Source organism: Anabrus simplex, chromosome 14 (genome assembly GCF_040414725.1).
Source record: "Anabrus simplex isolate iqAnaSimp1 chromosome 14, ASM4041472v1, whole genome shotgun sequence".
NCBI classification, from domain to species: Eukaryota; Metazoa; Arthropoda; class Insecta; order Orthoptera; family Tettigoniidae; genus Anabrus; species Anabrus simplex.
The window spans coordinates 83,040,230-83,060,050 of record NC_090278.1 but is presented as its reverse complement, the minus strand read 5'-3'; the positions used below and the strand labels follow the sequence as shown (position 1 = coordinate 83,060,050).

At 43.0% G+C, this 19,821-nt stretch overlaps 1 protein-coding gene across 2 annotated transcripts in view; it reads left to right on the top strand.

Annotated features, from left to right (window-relative positions):
• The window catches only part of LOC136885679 (acetylcholinesterase), a 1,299,399-nt gene that overhangs the window by 361,048 nt on the left and 918,530 nt on the right, over positions 1-19,821 (top strand). Inside the window, exon 1 of one of the 2 annotated variants that reach the window (XM_067158379.2) lies at positions 13,147-13,280. The exons of the other annotated variant lie outside the window; for it this stretch is intronic. The gene's annotated coding sequence lies outside the window, so the exon portion shown is untranslated. Of the gene's footprint in view, positions 1-13,146; positions 13,281-19,821 lie in introns of those variants that run through there. 2 annotated transcript variants of the gene reach the window in all.

The window sequence follows — 19,821 nt, the reverse complement described above, 5'->3', positions numbered from 1 at the left end:
CCAAGCGACCGCTGTTCAGCTCGAAGGCCTGCAGATTACGAGGTGTCGTGTGGTCAGCACGACGAGGCCTCTCGGCCGTTATTCTTTGCTTTCTAGACCGGGGCCGCTATCTCACAGTCAGATAGCTTCTCAATTCTAATCACGTAGGCTGAATGGATCTCGAACCAGCCCTCATGTCCAGGTAAAAATCCATGACCTGCCCGGCAATCGAACCCGGGGCCTCTGGGTAAGAGACAGGCACGCTACGCCTACACCGCGAGGCCGGCACAATGTCATCGTTCGCTGTTTGAAATTAATTGCTCTTATTCCTGATTGGCAATACTCTACGCTATTATTATTGGTTTACCTGATCTTACCCGTTATCTCTCTCTTAACTTATTTTTATCCTCTCTGTAAATCCTTGGCAATATGACTCATGCGCTCCCTGCGCGACTTTGATATACCATTACCGAGCTCGATAGCTGCATTCGCTTAAGTGCGGCCAGTATCCAGTATTCGGGAGATAGTAGGTTCGAACCCCACTGTTGGCAGCCCTGAAAATGGTTTTCCGTGGTTTCCCATTTTCACACCAGGCAAATGCTGGGGCTGTACCTTAATTAAGGCCACGGCCACTTCCTTCCCACTCCTAGCCCTTTCCTGTCCCATCGTCGCCATAAGACCTATCTGTGTCGGTGCGACGTAAAGCAAGTAGCAAAAAAAAAAAAAAAAATGATATACCATTGCTACTCTGCTCGAGATCCTTGACCTTGTGTATGACGTGCCTGTAATGGCTCACATTTGGTAACAAGTAGGGAGGAAGTTCAGCTACGGAAGGTAACATCATCCGCATCACAATCTAGTGCACGAAATATTTTTTTATTTTTTGAAAATGTCCATACCGAATGTAGTTATAAGGGCTTAAGTGAAAATCTGCATTGACTCACATTAGCGCTCTTAGTTGTAGAGGAAGTCAAAGGAAGTGACCGTGGCCTTAATTAATGCCTGGTGTGAACATGTGAAACCACGGAAAAAGATTTTAAGCGCTGCCGACAATCGGGTTCGAAACCACAACCGCACGGCCAACTCGCTCGGCGGGCGCTAAATAAATAAGAGGTATGGTGTGGTGGCTAATGGGTATTTATAAAGATGAAGCTCTAAGTGGGAAAATGAAGAGAACTGTTGTTTTTCGCTTTCTTCCCTCTTCCTTGTCTATCCCTTCCAGTCTTCCCATCCCCCCCCCCCCCCTACACAAGGGCCTGTACTGCATAGCAGGTGAGGCCGCCTGGTTGAGGTACTGGTCCTCCTAACCAGTTTTATCTTCAACCAAACGTCTGATGATTCAGGACATTGCCCTTGAGGCCTTAGAAGTGGGATCCCTGGCTGAGTCTGAGGGAAAAACTAACCCTGGAGGGTAAACTCATGCATATATCAAAAATCAACTTGGAGTACAATGATGAAAATGTAGTATGCAGTTTGGCCTTTGCTGACTACTTGATCTTAAAGGGAGATTGTGCCGGAAGCCTGCAGTCGAATACCTTGGAACTTGAAAATACGGTAGGTGCGATAAGTATAGTATGAAAGTTAGCCTTTCGAAGACTAAAGTGGTGTCAGTAGGTGAGCAATCCAAGAGAATTGAATATCACGTTGAGAACACAAAGCTGGTACACGTAGATCATTTCAAGTATGTAGGATGTGTGTTCTCCCAGGATGGCAGCTGCCTCAGCCCAACTGGAGTCGCGCACGGCCGCCCTGCCTTAAAGCATGTGTTCAGTCTTATACGAAGTCTTACCACTGGTTAGTACCATTATAAGGTGCCGGTGACCTGGATTGTGGACCCCTTTTGCACCTCGTACCATTAGAGATCGATGACCTAGCTGCAGTGTTGCCAACTTATATTTTCAAGATCCGCTAAATACTACTAAAAATCCGCTAAAATTCCGCCAAGAAATCCTATCTCAAATAATGAGCAATAATAATAATAATAATAATAATAATAATAATAATAATAATAATAATAATAATAAATGTCTGCACTCACCTGATCTGTGAGTTTCACTGGGATTAACCCTCTGCCTGCGAGCCGGCGAGCTAAAACTTGTAGGCGGTTTAGTGTCGGGTGCAATCTTGGTGAATCCCCTACCTCAAGGGCCACACACAACACAGGCCAGTTCATTATACGGTCTTCCTTCATAGCATAAATATAAAGGCTACTCTCTCACAGTTTCATTCTCTGTCGTCATTCGTCAACTAAGAGAAGCACCCTTTCCCCACGCATTACAAATTTATGATACCTTGATCTCATAACATAAATCCAAATAACATTTTTCCCCTTGTAACTGCTAGCTCCTGATAAGAAATACGGAAAAACTCGGAGACAGACTGGAGTACAAATTTTTCAAAAAAACGTAAAATGGATAAAACACTAAATTCCGCTATAATAAATCTAGAATTCCGCCAAAAAATCCGCCGTCCGCTAAATGATATATTTCTCCGTCGACAGTTTTCTAGTTCCGCCAAATTTCGCGGAAAATCCGCTAAGTTGGCAACGCTGCCTAGCTGTTAGGGCCCTTTAAATAACAAACATTATCAGGCATAAGTACGGAGAACAGATATAAAAACAAGGGGTGAAGAAAATAAAAATAAGACACTGCCGTTCCTTGAGCTCGAGACACCCGCTAGGCAGTCAGAGCAGTGACCACAAGGTCAGCCGTGCTGCAGACATTCACACGCTAATTGGGAACGCGTTATGCAGGCTAGTAAATAAGGGACAATGCCACAAGCTCTGCTTGCCGCGCCGTCCCGTCAGACGTGCTCTGGCGATGCGGTTATCCTTTCAACAAGGTGCTTCGCCAGGAAAGCCAGACTTTGCTTGACGCTATAAATATTTCCATCATTAATAATATCAGAATCAAAATAATTTCGCAATTCGCAAATTGTCTCCGCAACACAGAAAAACATACAATAATGGATACGATTTTGGGCTCAGAAGGTGAGAGGGCAAGTACAGATTCCTTGGTTCTTTCCCTCTTAGAATAATAATAATAATAATAATAATAATAATAATAATAATAATAATAATAATAATAATAATAATAATAATAATAATAATAATAAATTATCATCATCATACCGGGCGAGTTGGCCATGCGGTTTGGGGCGCGCAGCTGTGAGCTTGCATCCGGGAGATAGTGGTTTCGAACCCCACTGTCGTCAGACTTGGAGATGGTTTTCCGTGGTTTCCCAATTTCACACCAGGCAAATGCTGGGGTTGTACCTTAATTAAGGCCACGGCCGCTTCCTTTCCATTCCTCATCCTTTCCGAGCCCATCGTCGGCACGACGTGAAGCAACATTGTAAAAAAATCATCATTATAATGTTATTGCTTTTATGTCCCCTTAACTATTTTGACGGTTTTCGGAGACGCCGAGGTGCTGAAATTTTGTCCCGTTGGAGTTGTGTTACGTGCCAGTAAATCTACGGACAAGAGGCTGACGTATTTGAGCACCTTCAAAAACCACGGGACTGAGCCATAATTGAACCTGCCAAGTTGGGGTCAGGAGGCAGGAGCCTCAACTGTTTTAGCCCTCGTAAATGTATTATTATTAGTTACGCGTGTAGTGTAGATGCAGTGTTAGGGGCGTGCGGTTGTGAGCTTGCATTCCAGAGATAGTATGTTCGAAGGCCACTGTAGGCAGCTCTGAAGATGTTTTTCCGTGATTTCCCAATTTGGCACCAGGCAAATTCTGGGGCTGTACCTTATTTAAGGCCACGGGCGCTTCCTTCCCCACCGAGCTCGATAGCTGCAGTCGCTTAAGTGTGGCCAGTATCCAGTAATCGGGAGATAGTGGGTTCGAGCCCCACTCTCGGCAGTCCTGAAGATGGTTTTCCGTGGTTTCCCATTTTCACACCAGACAAATGCCGGGGCTCTACCTTAATTAAGGCCACGGCCGCACCCTTCCACTTCCTAGGCCTTTCCTATCCCATCGTCGCCATAAGACCTATCTGTGTCGGAGCGACGTAAAACAAATAGCATTCATAGCTTCCTTCCCACTCCTAGCTTTTTCCTACCCATCCTCGGCCATAAGACCTATCTGTGTTGGTGCGTCGTAAGGCAAAATTATAAAAAAAAAATAAAAAAATGCTTTCATTCTATTAGAAAATGTATACTATTTGTAATAATAATAATAATAATAATAATAATAATAATAATAATAATAATAATAATAATAGCCTGCGTGGATTAGGAGGCCTCTCACCGCTGGGTTCCGTGGTTCAAATCCCGGTCACTCCATGTGTGATTTGTGCTGGACCAAGTGGAGGTGAAGCAGGTTTTTCTCCGGCTACTCCGGTTTTCCCTGCCATATACCATTCCGGCAACACTCTCCAATATAATTTCCTTTCATCTGTCAGTAATTAATCATTGCCCCAGAGGAGTGCATCAGCTTCGGCAGGCGACACAGTTCCCATCCTCGCCGCAAGATGGGGGCTTCATTCATTCCACGCCTGACCCAGTCAATGACTGGAAAACAGGTTTTAGGTTTCAATAATAATAATAATAATAATAATAATAATAATAATAATAATAATAATAATAATAATAATAATAATAATAATAATAATAATAATAATAATAATAATAATAATAATAATAATAATAACAAAATACATACATACATACATTATCATTATAGACTGTTATGCCTTTCAGCGTTCAGTCTGCAAGCCTCTGAGAATTTACTAAACGTCGCCACAATCCTCGATTTGCAACTAGTGTTGTGGTCTCATTTAGTTCTATACCTCTTATCTTTAAATCGTTAGAAACCGAGTCTAAACATCGTCGTCTCGGTCTCCCTCTACTTCTCTTACCCTCCATAACAGAGTCCATTATTCTCCCAGGTAACCTATCCTCCTCCATTCGCCTCACATGACCCCACCACCGAAGCCGGTTTATGCGTACAGCTTCATCCAACGAGTTCATTCCTAAATTAGCCTTTATCTCCTCATTCCGAGTACCCTCCTGCCATTGTTCCCACCTGTGTGTACCAACAATCATTCTTGGTACTTTCATATCTGTTACTTCTAACTTATGAATAAGATATCCTGAGTCCACCCAGCGTTCGCTCCCCTAAAGCAAAGTTGGTCTGAAAACAGACCGATGTAAAGATAGCTTCGTCTGGGAGCTGACTTCCTTCTTACAAAATACTGTTGATCGCAACTGCGAGCTCACTGCATTAGCTTTACTACACCTTGATTCAATCTCACTTACTATATTACCATCCTGGGAGAACACACAACCTAAATACTTGAAATTATCGACCTGTTCTAGCTTTGTATCACCAATCTGACATTCAATTCTGTTGAATTTCTTACCTACTGACATCAATTTAGTCTAATAATAATAATAATAATAATAATAATAATAATAATAATAATAATAATAATAATAATAATAATAATAATAATAATATATAGAAAGAAATTGACAAGTGGGAAGTTACCCTAGAGAATGAAGTACCAAAAAGAGCAGGTACCAAGTGGACGGAAGAATGGAAGAGGATCTTTAAGGAACAGACTAAAGCATGTTGGATCCTCCGCGAACGATACCATAAATAAATCTTCGTGTGTTCCGAAAGCGACCATTCACGTATATTATTATTATTATTATTATTATTAATAATAATAATAATAATAATAATAATAATAATAATAATAATAATAATAATTTCGTGTAGCTATTTCTAGAGTGGTAAGGCAAACTCTCCGACGGGGGTGGGCAGCGCCTACCTTGTAGACGAAGCTGCGTGTAATGGCGGAAGAGGATAGTATTTTGTGAGGTGTATGCGTTGTAGGGATGTTGGGGCAGTAAAAGTACCCAGTCCTGGAGCAAGCAGAATCGACCTGGAATCGAATCTGAGACACTTTGAACTACGCTGAGTATTCAGCCAAAGAGCTGGACAATTATTTACTATTTAATGCAGTGAGAGATTTAATTTGTTGTGTACAATGTTTTTCATCAATTTAGTTCATTACAGTATTGTGTTTGTTTCAAGATTGCGTAGTTTTTATTAAATCTACTTTCCGGATTCACGGTTAGCGCTGGCATTTGGTGCAAGGAAATCCGGGTCGGGTATTTTAACGTTTATTGGTTAATTCCGATGTCTCAGGCGCTGGGTGTGTGTGCTGTCTTGAACATTAGAATTCATCACAGATTGTCGCCATTGAACCTACTTACAAAGTTACAAAATTTGCTAAAAATCATTGCAGGAATGTAGTTTGTGAAAAGATGGAAAATTAATAAAAATGTAGCGCGTAGCGGGAGAGGGGCAGGTTTACCAGGATCACCTCGGTACGGATCTACAACTGGGCAAACATCCTCCATATAACACTAATCAGAGGGAAAAATTGGAAGGGATCTCACACTTCGAAAAATGAAGGTATCGGCCAAAGGAAGAGAGAGCCACGAAGCGCGTGTAAATGAAAGACACTCTAGCTCTCGGAAACCTAACAGCGTCGGGGTCGGAAAAGAACAAGAGATGACCAAGGAAGGTCGTATAGGATAGATGAAAGTGAGGAGCCTGGCATAAGTAAGTGGAAGCATTGCCAGGACTCAGCTAAGTGTCCCGTGGGCGTCAACCCACGCTCTAAAGTTCAGAGCCCCTGGGGTCCCTTTTAGCCGCATCTTACGACAGGCAGGAGGGGATCTTAACAATAAGAACCAGAGGGAAAAAAGAAGAGGTCTGACATGTCGAAGAATGAAGATATCGCATACGAAAGCGAAGGGCCTCGAAGAGCGTGAAATTGAAAGACTCCCTCCTTTTCCTTTCCCCTTCATGGCACTTCTCCACCTTCCTCTCTCCTTCCTCCATTCCTCTTTCATCCTTTTGTCCAGTCCAGGTTTCTTCTTCTTGCATTCCTCTTTATCAAATCAATCCACTTCGTTCTACATCTCCCTCTCAACCTCTTTTCCTTGAACTTTATCTCCATCATCTGTTTGGGTATTCCTTTCTCCTCCATCCTCTTTACATGTCCAAACTACAGTGAAATCTCGATATGTCGAATCACCTCAACGGCTCAATTTTATTTCGATTTATCGAAACTTGGAGTTATAGAGAATGAGCATGTATAGCACATAATTGCATCTACCGGCTTAGCTGAATACATTTTTGACAATATTTAAAACTATACCAACAAAGTCTATTTTGCGGCATCACTTAAATTATAACACTTATTATAGTCACTTTTAGAAGACAGGGTACAGAACATACAGTAGTTAAACAAGAAAAATACCTCCGTTAATACCTTTGAAAAAAAAAATCCGTTAGTCTCTTCTGTTTGTTACTGTTAACCTTTCCTCCCTTCACGTTGAAACTTCTGGTCAACACCACGCAGCCGAGATTCGAAAATGTCATCCGCGACTTCGGGGGTTTCTTTCTTACGTGAACGGTAGGGGAGAGTCCTACAGTACCGGCCACCTTAACTTTTTCCCTTATAAAAAATAAAATGCTGTACGGTATGAGATTTGTGTGCAATAATCTTATACTCCATTAGATGCTTTTGCAACTTCAGGGTGTGATTTCCATAAAATCTTATCAAAAGTTAATAATATTTTTTAAAAACAAAGCTTAATTTCTATGGACTACAAAAATCTTCTTCCAGTACCGGCCAGTTACTATTTTCTAAGATATATATGTCTAATAAATTACTACCATCAAACATAAAATGAACTCGACAACACATAATTATTGGAACTGACATCCACTAACTTCAAGTTTGGTTTAATTTTTGCAATAATTACAAATAAAATAAAAATATTCCAATGAATATTGAATTTTCACGACCACATTGTAATCGAAAGCGACTTTCAACCTATTAGGTCGTGTTACGTACATTTAGTACGTGATGAAGAGATGTTAAGTCATCATCATCATCATCATCTGTTTACCCTCCAGGTTCGGCTTTTCCCTCGGACTTTGCGAGGGATCCCATCTCTACCGCCTCAAGGGCAGTGTCTTGGAGCTTCAGACTCTTGGTCGGGGGATACAACTGGGGAGAATGACCAGTACCTCGCCCAGGCGGCCTCACCTGCTATGGTGAACAGGGGCCTTGTAGGGGGATGGGAAGATTGGAAGGGATAGGCAAGGAATAGGGAAGGAAACGGCCGTGGCCATAAGTTAGGTACCATCCCGGCATTTGCCTGGAGGAGAAGTGGGAAACCACGGAAAACCACTTCCAGGATGGCTGAGGTGAGAATCGAACCCACCTCTACTCAGTTGACCTCCAGAGGCAGAGTGGACCCCGTTCCAGCCCTCGTACCACTTTTCAAATTTCGTGGCAGAGCCGGGAATCGAACCCGGACCTCCGGGAGTGGCAGCTAATCACGCTAACCACTACACCACAGAGGCGGCAGAGATGTTAAGTACAGAACAAAAATGGCAAAAAATGTCTGGTTGGCCATTTTTGTTCTGTACTTAACATCTCTTCATCACGTACTAAATGCACGTAACACGACCTAATAGGTTGAAAGTCGCTTTCGATTACAATGTGGTCGTGAAAATTCAATATTCATTGACTTGGCCCTCAACGGGCAACTTGAACGCACTCTACAGTGTGATGGTAGTAGTACCAGACCTGTAGCTTAGATCCTTTCCAACAGAACAAAGATGGCCTAGGCCACCATAGCTCAATTGGTAGAGCAACCGACGCGAAATCGGGAGGTTGTGGGTTCGGATCCCACTGGTGTCTGGTTGGCCATTTTTGTTCTGTACCTAACATCTCTTCATCACGTACTAAATGTACGTAACACGACCTAATAGGTTGAAAGTCGCTTTCGATGATAAAAATATTCCCTTGGTGTACACATCCAACATGCGCCCAGTCTTTGCATTTGGTACACTGCACTCATTCTTCATCCAATGACACAACAAATAATGCATAATGTGTTTTGTTCCTTTTCCTTAGTATTTACATAATAATCGTAATAAAACTGCTTTCCGGCAGTTTTGTTTTCTTTGTTGAACTGGTGAGGCACTTTTGAATGCTCGACCAAAGCGAATGCTAACTGTAAACATTTTTTCCTACTCAGGGGCGTGAAGATTATCTGGATCCTTCATATAATCAACAGCGATACCAACTCTAAGTGATCTCAGACGATCTCTTAACGCAATTCCTGGCGCACAAAAAGCCTCATCAGCCTGCCTTACAGTCATTTTACTAGAATTAATTTAGTTTAGTGTCATCTTCATCCCATCCTCGGTCCACTTTCATTTTATTTTACCCCTTTTCTCGGTCATTTCACTCTGCAAAGTGATAAGAAGTGGATATAATTTTATTTCTTTAGAAGCCCTATTGGCCGGTACTGTACGAAACTCACGTGAAGGAACTTCCCCAACTGGATATTGTTTAATAGACGATGTCGTGAAACTTTTACCAGCTATAGCATCCTTAAAGAATGTATATAATATATAAGTAAAAACAAAATCAAAAGCTTACCTGGAAATTGAGTACATGGGGGCTTTAAAATAACTTTTCGCGCGCAGTCGTAAGCCGGCCAACGTACAATACTCCCATCTCACACAAGACTTAACGCTAAACGAAGCCCCCAAAGTATGACACGCGGGAATGTCGTATCCTTCATATGCCACCTGTAAGCTACTGCTATATAGCACGTAAAACGAGAACCAGCAATGGCCGGTACTGTAGGACTCTCCCCTAATTAATTCACACCCGAGAAACAGCCAGGCTTACTGGTTTTCCGATCGCTAGAAATTTTAGTTTTTCGATTCCCGTCAATTTTCATCCTTTTTGCTAGTGGTTTTACGTCGCACCGTCACAGATAGGTCTTATGGTGACGATGGGAGGGGAAAGGTCTAGGAGTTGGATGGAAGCGACCGTGGCCTTAATTAAGGTACAGCCCCAGTATTTGTTGGTGTGAAAATGGGAAACCACGGAAAACCATCTTGAGGGGTGCCAACATTGGGATTAGAACCCACTATCTCCGGGATGCATGCTCACAGCCGCACGGCCTACTCGCCCGGTCCCGTCATATTAGCTTCCAGCATCATTGTAACTGTTCCTCACAAACCACAAATGCCGTATCGCACAAAATTCCAGTTATAGAGTATTTTTTTGGCTTCAAGGGAGGAAATGTTTGCTTCGAGTAATAGAGAAACCGAGCTCGATAGCTGCAGTCGCTTAAGTACGGCCAGTATCCAGTAATCGGGAGATAGTGGGTTCGAGTCCCACTGTCGGCAGCCCTGAAGATGGTTTTCCGTGGTTTCCCATTTTCACACCAGGCAAATGCCCGGTCTGTCCTTAATTAAGGCCACGGCCGCTTTCTTCCAATTTCCAGGCCTTTCCTATCCCATCGTCACCATAAGACCTATCTGTGTCAGTGCGACGTAAAGCAATAGAAAAAAAATAGAGATACTGAATATTCGAATAATGGAGGTTCGAGATATCGAGGTTCAAGATATCGAAGTTTGAGATATCGAGGTTCAACTGCAAATCAGTTTATCCCTATCAATTCTCTCATTTAGATTTTCTATTCCGTACTCCTTGCTCACATCTTCCGTTCTCAATCAATTTGCTGGTTTGAATTCGACTCTCCTCACTACTTGTCATTGCCCAGGTCTCAGCCGTGTAAGTCAAATGGGTACATAATACATTTTGTACATTATATCTTTACAATTCCTTATTCCAGACAAGGTTTCTTACATTCTGGTTGAATGCTTTGCCCTGTTGCACCCTCTTACTAATCTCCATGTCCGGCCTTGTATTCTGCATTAATTCACTCCCTAAGTATTTGAAACTGCCAACAAGTCTCTAAAACAGGGTCTCTCAGGGTGCATGCACCAGTGCATTGCGCTGTGCACGGTGCAAAGTATGACTTCGCTAGGTTGACCAGAATGCAGACCCCCCCATCTCCTCGATTTGGAGCAATAGCGCTGTCTCTCTTTTTCCCCACGTCTGTCTCGCTCGCTCCGCCTGTCTGCCTCTTCCTCACTTCCTCTGTAGCGCTCCAAATCTGTAGCCCAGAGATGAAGCGTTGGTCCGAGCCAAGCCGAGTGGGACCGATGCACGGTGCATAGAACCTCTGCGCCTAGGTTTGCACGCGTGTAATTTTGGGAGTTTGAGAGGCCCTGGTCTAAAACCACATACCGCTTGGGTCAGAAGAGAGTTTACCAATGGAATCCGGATAGGAAGGGTGAAGATGAGGAGTCTGGCATAAGTAAGTGGAAACAATCCTTGACACAGATAAGACTCCATGGTCGCCAACCCAGTTCCCAAGTTAAGAGCTAACGAACTGACTACAAAAGGTTTCATTCCTCCCCTGAAGAGTAGGACGAACCTCTTAAAGTTTAACGCCCTGTCTTTGGTCAGGAGATTTGGAGCGCTGAAGGAAATGCACGGAGAAGGTGAGGGAGTTGGCGACCATGGCCTATAGTAGGAACTGTTTCGGTATTCGCCGTAGTGCAGGAGAATGGAAAACCAGAGAAACCTTTCACAGGACAGCCGACGGTGGGGGCAGCCCTTCTCCGTCTCCCGAATGCAGAGGCGCGGAGCCCCTCCTCTGCTCTCTTGGACGATCGGAATGCAGAGCTGTCGGACCACGGACAGCCTACGCTGCAAACCACCGCCCGTACGGTCCCCATTTATTCACCCCTTACGACAAGCAGTCTATAACGCAGTAGGAGTGCAGTTTACTCAACTTATTCATATGTTTAACAGTAAGTAAACTCGTGTCTTCATCCCGCGCTGGTGTAGCTCTTTTTAGGCACAATCCCAATGGATGTGAGCTGCATGTACCACCACATTCCTCGTGCCATTATTAAATCTCTGATACTACCGGGACTCGAACGGCAGCAAACAGTGCTAACCGTTAAGGGTTAGTTTTCCCCTTCAGGCTTAGCGAGGGATCCCACCTTTACCGCCTCAAGGGCAGTGTTCTGGAGCTTGAGACTTTTGGGTCGGAGGATACAACTGGAGAGGAGGACAAGTACCTCGCCCACGCGGCCTCACCTGCTGTGCTGAACAGGGGCCTTGCGAGGGGATGGGAAGATTGGAAGGGATAGACAAGGAAGAGGGAAGGAAGCGGCCGTGGCCTTAAGATAGATACGCCTACTATTCCAGCATTTGCCTGGAGGAGAACTGGGAAACCACGAAAAACCACTTCGTAGATGTCTGAGGTGGGAATCGAACCTCGATCTACTCAGTTGAGTTCCCGAGGCTGAGTGGACCCTGTTCCAGTTCTCGTACCACTTTTCAAATTTCGTGACAGAGCCGGAAGTCGAACACGGGCGTTCGGAGGTAGCAGCTAATCACACTAACCACTACACCACAGAGGCGGACTATTTGTTTAATAATAATATTGATAATATATTTAAATAAATAAATAAGTCCGCCTCTGTGGTGTAGTGGTTAGTGTGATTAGCTGCCACTCCCGGAGGCCCGCGTTTGATTCCTGGCTCTGCCACGAAATGTGAAAAGTGGTACGAGGGCTGGAACGGCTTCCACTCAGCCTCGGGAGGTCAACTGACTAGAGGTGGGTTCGATTCCCGCCTCAGCAATCCTGGAAGTGGTTTTCCGTGGTTTCCCACTTCTCCTCAGGCAAATGCCGGGATGGCACCTGACTTGAGGCCACGGCCACTTCCTTCCCTCTTCCTTGTCTATCACTTCCAATCTTCCCATCCCCCACCAAGGCCCCTGTTCAGCATAGCAGGTGAGATCGCCTGGGCGAGGTACTGGTCATTCTCCCCTGTTGTCTCACGCTCCAAGACACTGCCGTTGAGGCGGTAGAGGTGGGATCCCTCGCTGAGTAGGAGAGAAAACCAACCCTGGAGGGTAAGCAGATTAATAAATAAATAAATAAATAAATAAATAAATAAATAAATAAATAAATATCCCCGGGCGTACCTGAACCAGCATTAAACACAATGTTAACTTGATAAACAGGTACAGATACTTACACGCCCTGACTTTTACCGTAGGCATATCTTTAAGTTCGCAAAGCTTTGAACAGGTGAGTGGTAGAGAATGAAGTAGGTGATGTGATATGATTGGTCATTTCCTGAAAATACACGATTGGTGCATTTGAGCACGTCACAGGCTTGACAGTTGAATCTAGTGTGTTAATGGACGTGGAAAGGTGAGGTTGTGTCGTGGTATTGTCGGGTGAAAGTGAGTTTCAATTTGATAAGTGAATGAAATTGGAGTGCTGTGAGAAGGGAAGGCATTACATGTGTGGTGTGTTGATGGCCTAGTGAATGGGCAATTTATGGAAAGTTGCTGGTGTGGCATCTACGGTAAGTTGTTTGCTATGTATAGATTTTTCCGTCTTCATCGCTATGGTCGTTGACGTTCCAGTTTGTGCATATGTAGGAACGCTTACAATCTGCTTTATTTCTTATATGGAGCAATGCGATTTATTTTACGCTACCTGGGTTTCCATCTCCAGCAATTTTGAGTCAATGGTGATAGGATTTCAGATTATGGCCTAATATGTTGAAAGTATATTTCGAGGGGGCAATGCGTTCATAAAAATAAAATATTCATTGCAGTAACATTTCCTTGCAGGCGATATGGTTAGCAATCTCCAGGTGTACGCAGAGTGTGGGTTTCCCAAGGCCAATCCGGCCACCTGTCTGATGCTTGATTCTTTTCTCTCCCCTTGTCACATTTAAAACATCCTAGTTACAGTAGATATTTACAACAGTCTCTGACCTTTCACTAGAATGACCGTAACTCTTAAACCATTCACACATATTCCATACTGTGAAAGGTATTTTTACCCTGATAAGATTAATGAGAGTGAACCATTTATTTTGGTAAGAGTTACGTGATTAATCTCAAAATGTGGTTTGTAATTTAAAGGTTTATCTCTTAACTGCAAACTACTATTCACAGATAGGTGCACAGAATCCGGGACAATTTTCTTGAGATTTTTATGCTCAATAATTCTTCCACACGTAGTTAGGGTCTATCATTGACTGTTTAGGCAGTATATGCTAAGAAAGTGCTCGGATGACCAGTTTTTTGCCTTCATCCACTAAAATTGCAACTATATGGCTAGTTTTTGTCGTAAATTAATAACATACCCCTAATGTAGCTATCTAAGGATACAATAAATCTCGCCGGGCTGAGTGGCTCAGATTGTTGAGGCGCTGGCCTTCTGACCCCAACTTGGCAGGTTCGATCCATTTACTAGCACGTAAAAGAACTCCTGCGGGACAAAATTCCGGCACCTCTGCGTCTCCGAAAACCGTGAAAGTAGTTAGTGGGACGTAAAGCAAGTAGCATTATTATTATCATTATTATTACAATAAATCACCTCACTTAAAACTTGGCAGACAGAAACCTACTTATTCAACAGTGACAAAATCCATTCGTAAATTCGAGAAATTGTTCCGTGCAAACACTGTCTTATTTGAACAGGTATTCCTTCCCTATTTGTATCGATATTGTTATAAAATTAGTCCCCTTTTTACTGTCTTTATAAATATATTTTCTAATTCGACAACTTTATTCTTTAATTTCAAGGCTGGTTTAGGAAGTGCACTATCAAGACGTGGCAATGAACACTACCGTTAGAAATATGAGCCTTTTTTTTTGATAATTCATACTTTTGCGGTACCCACAGCTTGGTACTTGCTCGTAATTATGTGGAAGGTTGTGGAATAGGTTCCCACTGCGGTTGGTCAATACGTACAATTGATTGAACTTACAGGGCAATGCTGATAAATCTACGTTGAGGAAATCTTTCAAAGTAAATTTAAGGTATCCACATAAATCTCTGAGAGTCATTCAATGCCTAAAACTTCTTTCTTCCTTTCGTTGCCAACCCCGCGATGTAGGGATAGCGTGCCTGTTTCTTACCCGCAGGTCCCGGGTTCAATTCTCGATCAGGTCAGGGACTTTTACCTGGATCTGAGAGGTTGTTCGAGGTCCATTCAGTAGTAATCTGCGCGAATGACTCCTGGAATAGTGACAATCGGTTCCGCGATGACGTCACGAGTGCGTGCTGGGCGCACTCACTAGAGTCGTCCATATATAAGTGGGGCAAATTCGAACGTACAATATTTACTAATTAATTTTTGTATAGTATGATATAACACCCATTGAAATTAAATGTCTTATTTTTGTTATGAATGAATTATGCCACATAATAATGAAACAGGGAGCCTCCGTGGCTCACGCGGCAGTGCGCCGGCCTCTCACCCCTGGGTTCCGTGGTTCAAATCCCGGTCACTGCATGAGAGAATTGTGCTGGACAAAGCGAAAGCGGGACAGGTTTTTCTCCGGGTACTCCGGTTTTCCCTGTCATCGTTAATTCCAGCAACACTCTCCAATATCATTTCATTTCATCTGTCAGTCATTAATCTTTGCTCCAGAAAAGTGCGACAGGCTTCGGCAGCTGGCACAATTCCTATTCTCACCTCTAGATGGGGCTTCAGTCATTCAATCCCTGACGCGGTCGAATGACTGGAAACAATAATGAAATGACAATTTAACCTGGTAGTCTAGAAATAACATTACACATTTCGACATTGAGTGTAGCAATGGACGTTGCTATTCATCCTTATACTATTTTCTGTTTCAAATGTGGTTTTCAGATATCGCTAGTATAAACGTATAAAGTCTGTGGAATCACGTTTCTAGTAAGTACACAACTTGTTTGGTAACGTACCTGTCTTTGATATTATTATTATTATTATTATTATTATTATTATTATTATTATTATTATCTCGTTATGAAACTGCGCTAGTTGATTTTCAGAGGCCTCAGTTCTAACTGTAGGGTCAATTATAAAACAACCGAGCTCGATAGCTGCAGTCGCTTAAGTGCGGCCAGTATCCAGTAATCGGGAGATAGTGGGTTCGAGCCCCACTGTCGGCAGCCCTGAAGATGGTTTCCCGTGGTTTCCCATTTTCACACCAGGCAAATGCCGGGGCTGTACCTTAATTAAGGCCACAGCCGCTTCCTTCCAATCCCTAGGCCTTTCCTATCCCATCGTCTCCGTAAGGCATATCTGTGCCGGTGCGACGTAAAGCAAATAGCAAAAAAGTAATCATTATAAAACACCGAGCGAATTGGCCGTGCGCTTAGGGGCGCACAGCTGTGAGCTTGCATTCGGGAGATAGTGGGTTTAAATTCCACTGTTGGCAGTTCTGAAGACTGTTTTCGGTAATTTCCCACTTTCACGCCAGGCAAATAGTGGGGCTGTACGTTAAGGCCAAGGGTTGTTCCTTCCCACTCCTAGCCCTTTCCTATCCCATCGTCGCCATAAGACCTACAGTATCTGTGCCGGTGCGACGTAAAGTATTTGCAATTCTTATTTTTGTTTTTTAAGCTGAAACAATATTTGGAATTGGATTATTAATTTGGTAGACGACAGCCTCTGTGCTGCAGTGGTTAGTGAGATTAGCTGCTACCCCCGGAGGTCCGGGTTCGATTCCCAGCTTCGCTATGAAAATTTGAAAACTGGTACGAGGGCGGGAACGGGGTCCACCCAGCCTCGGGAGGTCAACTGAGTACAGGGGGGTTCGATTCCCACCTCAGCCATCATTGAAGTGGTTTTCCGTTCTTTCCCACTTCTCCTCCAGGCAAATGCTGGGACTGTACTTAAGGCCACTGCCACTTCCTTCCTTCTTCCTATCCCCTCACAAGGCCCCTGTTCAGCGTAGCGGGAGAAGCCGCCTGAGCGAAGTACTGGTTCTCTTTTTCAGTTGTACCCCCCGACCTAAAGTCTCACGCTCCAGGACACTACCCCTGAGACGGTAGAGTTGGGATTCCTTGCTGAGTCCGAGGGAAAAGCCAATCCTGGAGGGTAAAAAGATTAAGAAAGAAGGAAAGAAAGAGGGAAGGAATTTCTTGAACGATTGATTAAATTTGGTTCAGTGGAAGTGTATTTTATTTCATTTTAATTAGTTGCATAGGAAATTTCTAGGATTTCATAATTCATTGGTCAGTTAAAAATTAATATCTCGAGAATTTTAAGGCATATAAGGCTGTGGTTTGATTTAAAATCTAGTGGAAACCTTGCTGCATATGTTGGTAGGACTGGCATATCAGTTGTGATTATTGTTTACGTTGTGTATATAATATTCTTGGTATGACGTATGCAATTTATTCGTTCTTTTGTGCTGTTCTGCTGGTGTACTATTGATCTTATGTTTTAACTTATCGTTTTAGACAAATAACCCGTTTTGTCAGAACTCTTTATTTTTTCACAGTTCGTTTATAATACTCTTCTGGTCTAATACTTCTAGCATGGTGGAAATAGCTTATATATTTGCAGTAAAATGCACACATACTTAAATGAGAAATGTAAAAAGGAAAGAAAGAAAAATCTATCTTAACTTCTAGAATGTGTACTTCAATCAAACTAAAGGAGTAAGTACGTGCATCATGTATAAGTAACCTGCAAAAGTTTCATTAAGTTGCATTAAGTAGTTCTGGAGAAAATGGGTCATGAAATTTGCAGACTTAACATTAGCGGAATAAACCATTCACACTCTCCTCAAGCTACACAAAAGTGAATTCTATGGTTCGAGGGTGAAGAAAAATTAAATTACACCTGAACTGCAAGGGTTGTGTCGAAGTGTAAACCCTCACGAGGTGGTGACAAGAGTATTCGTCGGAAGGCAAGTAAGGGCGTAAGCTCCCTGTTTAGCAGCGAAGCGGCCTGCACACCTCTAATATCCCCAAGAAAACAGCATAGGTCTGCTTAGGTTAGGTCCGGCGAGTGATGTGGCCTTTTTCCTGTTGCTAAACAGTTGAAACAAACTGCGCGCTTGTCTTATTTCGACCGAATATTGCAGCCGTGTGGGCAGACATGACGCGAGCTCTATCGGAAGCAGAAGCAAACACACAGCATTTGGCACATTTACATAGTCTCTGTTCTAACCCCATTGTCGGCAGCACTGATGATGGTTTTCGGCGATATCCTATTTTCAAAACAGGCAAATTAAGGCCACGGTCGCTTCCTGCTCACCCTTAACCCTTTTCTGTTCTATCCTACCGTCGCCGAAAGATTTATCTGTGTCGGTGTGACGTAAAACAGATTCGAAACAAATTAATAAAATCCACAGGCAAGCAACTCAATGTCGAAAACTTCCTCGGGATTTGAGCTACGAATTTTAGGTAAATAAAATATAAAGTATGAGAATATATTCTGTATTTATTCCTAAAAATGACAATCCCTGTCTTAATCATCGTTATTCGGTCGATTAGATTAGTACTTAGTTCTCCTTTTTCTACCACTACGAGCGCTAATGTGAGTCAATGCATTGTTTCACTTAAGCTGTTATAACTACATTCGGTGTGGATATTTTACAAAAAAGCCTGAGGGTATTGAACCACGGAATATATTACAGAAAGGATTATGTAAATAAAGAAGTTAATTTGGCTAGGATTTCAATAAAATCGAAAACGTGTAAAGCCAGTTTTTCCGGAACTGCATTTAGCCGGAAGTGATTTTCGATTTTTTTTAAAAAAGTTTGATAGATCTAACCAAGACTCACAATTTGAAACCTTTCTGGGGCCTTTCAGCCCCTCAGCTTTCGGCACAATTGTGGAAGTTGCTTAAATTGATGTTTTCTGTAGTATGGGGACTGCCACTTTTTGTGCTAAGAAAAGTTTTAAACATTAGAAATACGAAGTTTCTCTTTTAGTTATTCTGTATAAGTAAGAATAGTTCTAGGGGAGGGTTGATGAGACCCTGTCAAGCATAAAAGAAGGACGTCTGTGTTACTTCAGACATCGGTTTACTTCACTTCTCCTGTATATGCTGATGCTCTTTCGAAAATCTGGGTACTGGCAAACGAATCGCTACCGAGTGGAGAACAATAAATAACCGGCTCAGCAATCAGTAATTTGTTCAAGGTCGGAGATGTGGCCAAACAGCCATGGTTTTGCATTGCCAACCACTGCCTTCACTTCATTGTACGGTGTGAGCTTTTCCCCCCACAGAGATAACAGGTGCTGGTGTATCCATGTGTCTCTCTCCTGGCGAATCAAATGTCGCGCACTGTACAGCTTGACTCCGACCTCTTTCACGCATCTAATGCAGCACAGAAGTTTTAGAAGTGAGAAACTCTCGGAGTTTTCCTCCATTTTTCTGAAATGTCGGCTGACGTCCTGATATCCGTCCCTTGATGGACTTGAACACTTGAGTATAGCTACAGTAGAAATTGGACCTTCTTCAACTGGTTAAGATAATGAGTTATCTTATCCATCTACTGTACGTCCGGCTCTATGGGTAAACGGTTAGAATGCTAGCCTTTGAACCAGTCTCGGGTTGAATTACCGGCAGAGTCGCGGATTTTAACCTTCATATCCTAGGGGGCAGGTAGGGTCCCATCCTCATAGACGCAGACGTCGCCCATATAGCTGCTAATGCAGTGCTGAGTGGCTCAGACGGTTGAGGCGCTGGCCTTTTGACCCCAACTTGGCAGGTTCGATCCAGGCTCAGTCGGATGGTATTTGAAGGTGCTCAAACACGTCAGGCTCGTGTCGGTAGATTTACTGGCACGTAAAAGATCTCCTGCGGGACTGAATTCCGACACATCGGCGTCTCCGAAAATCGTAAATGTAGTTAGTGAGAAGTAAAGCCAATAAAATTGTTAATACCTGCTACTAGGCCTCTGGATACTACATGCCATTATTATTATTATTATTATTATTATTATTATTATTATTATTATTATTATTATTATTATTATTATTATTATTATGATTGAGCGCCTCTGTCGTGTAGTGGTTAGTGTGATTAGCTGCCACGCCCGAAGGTCTGGGTTCGATTCCCACCTCAGCCATCCTCGAAGTGGTTTTCCGTGGTTTCTCAC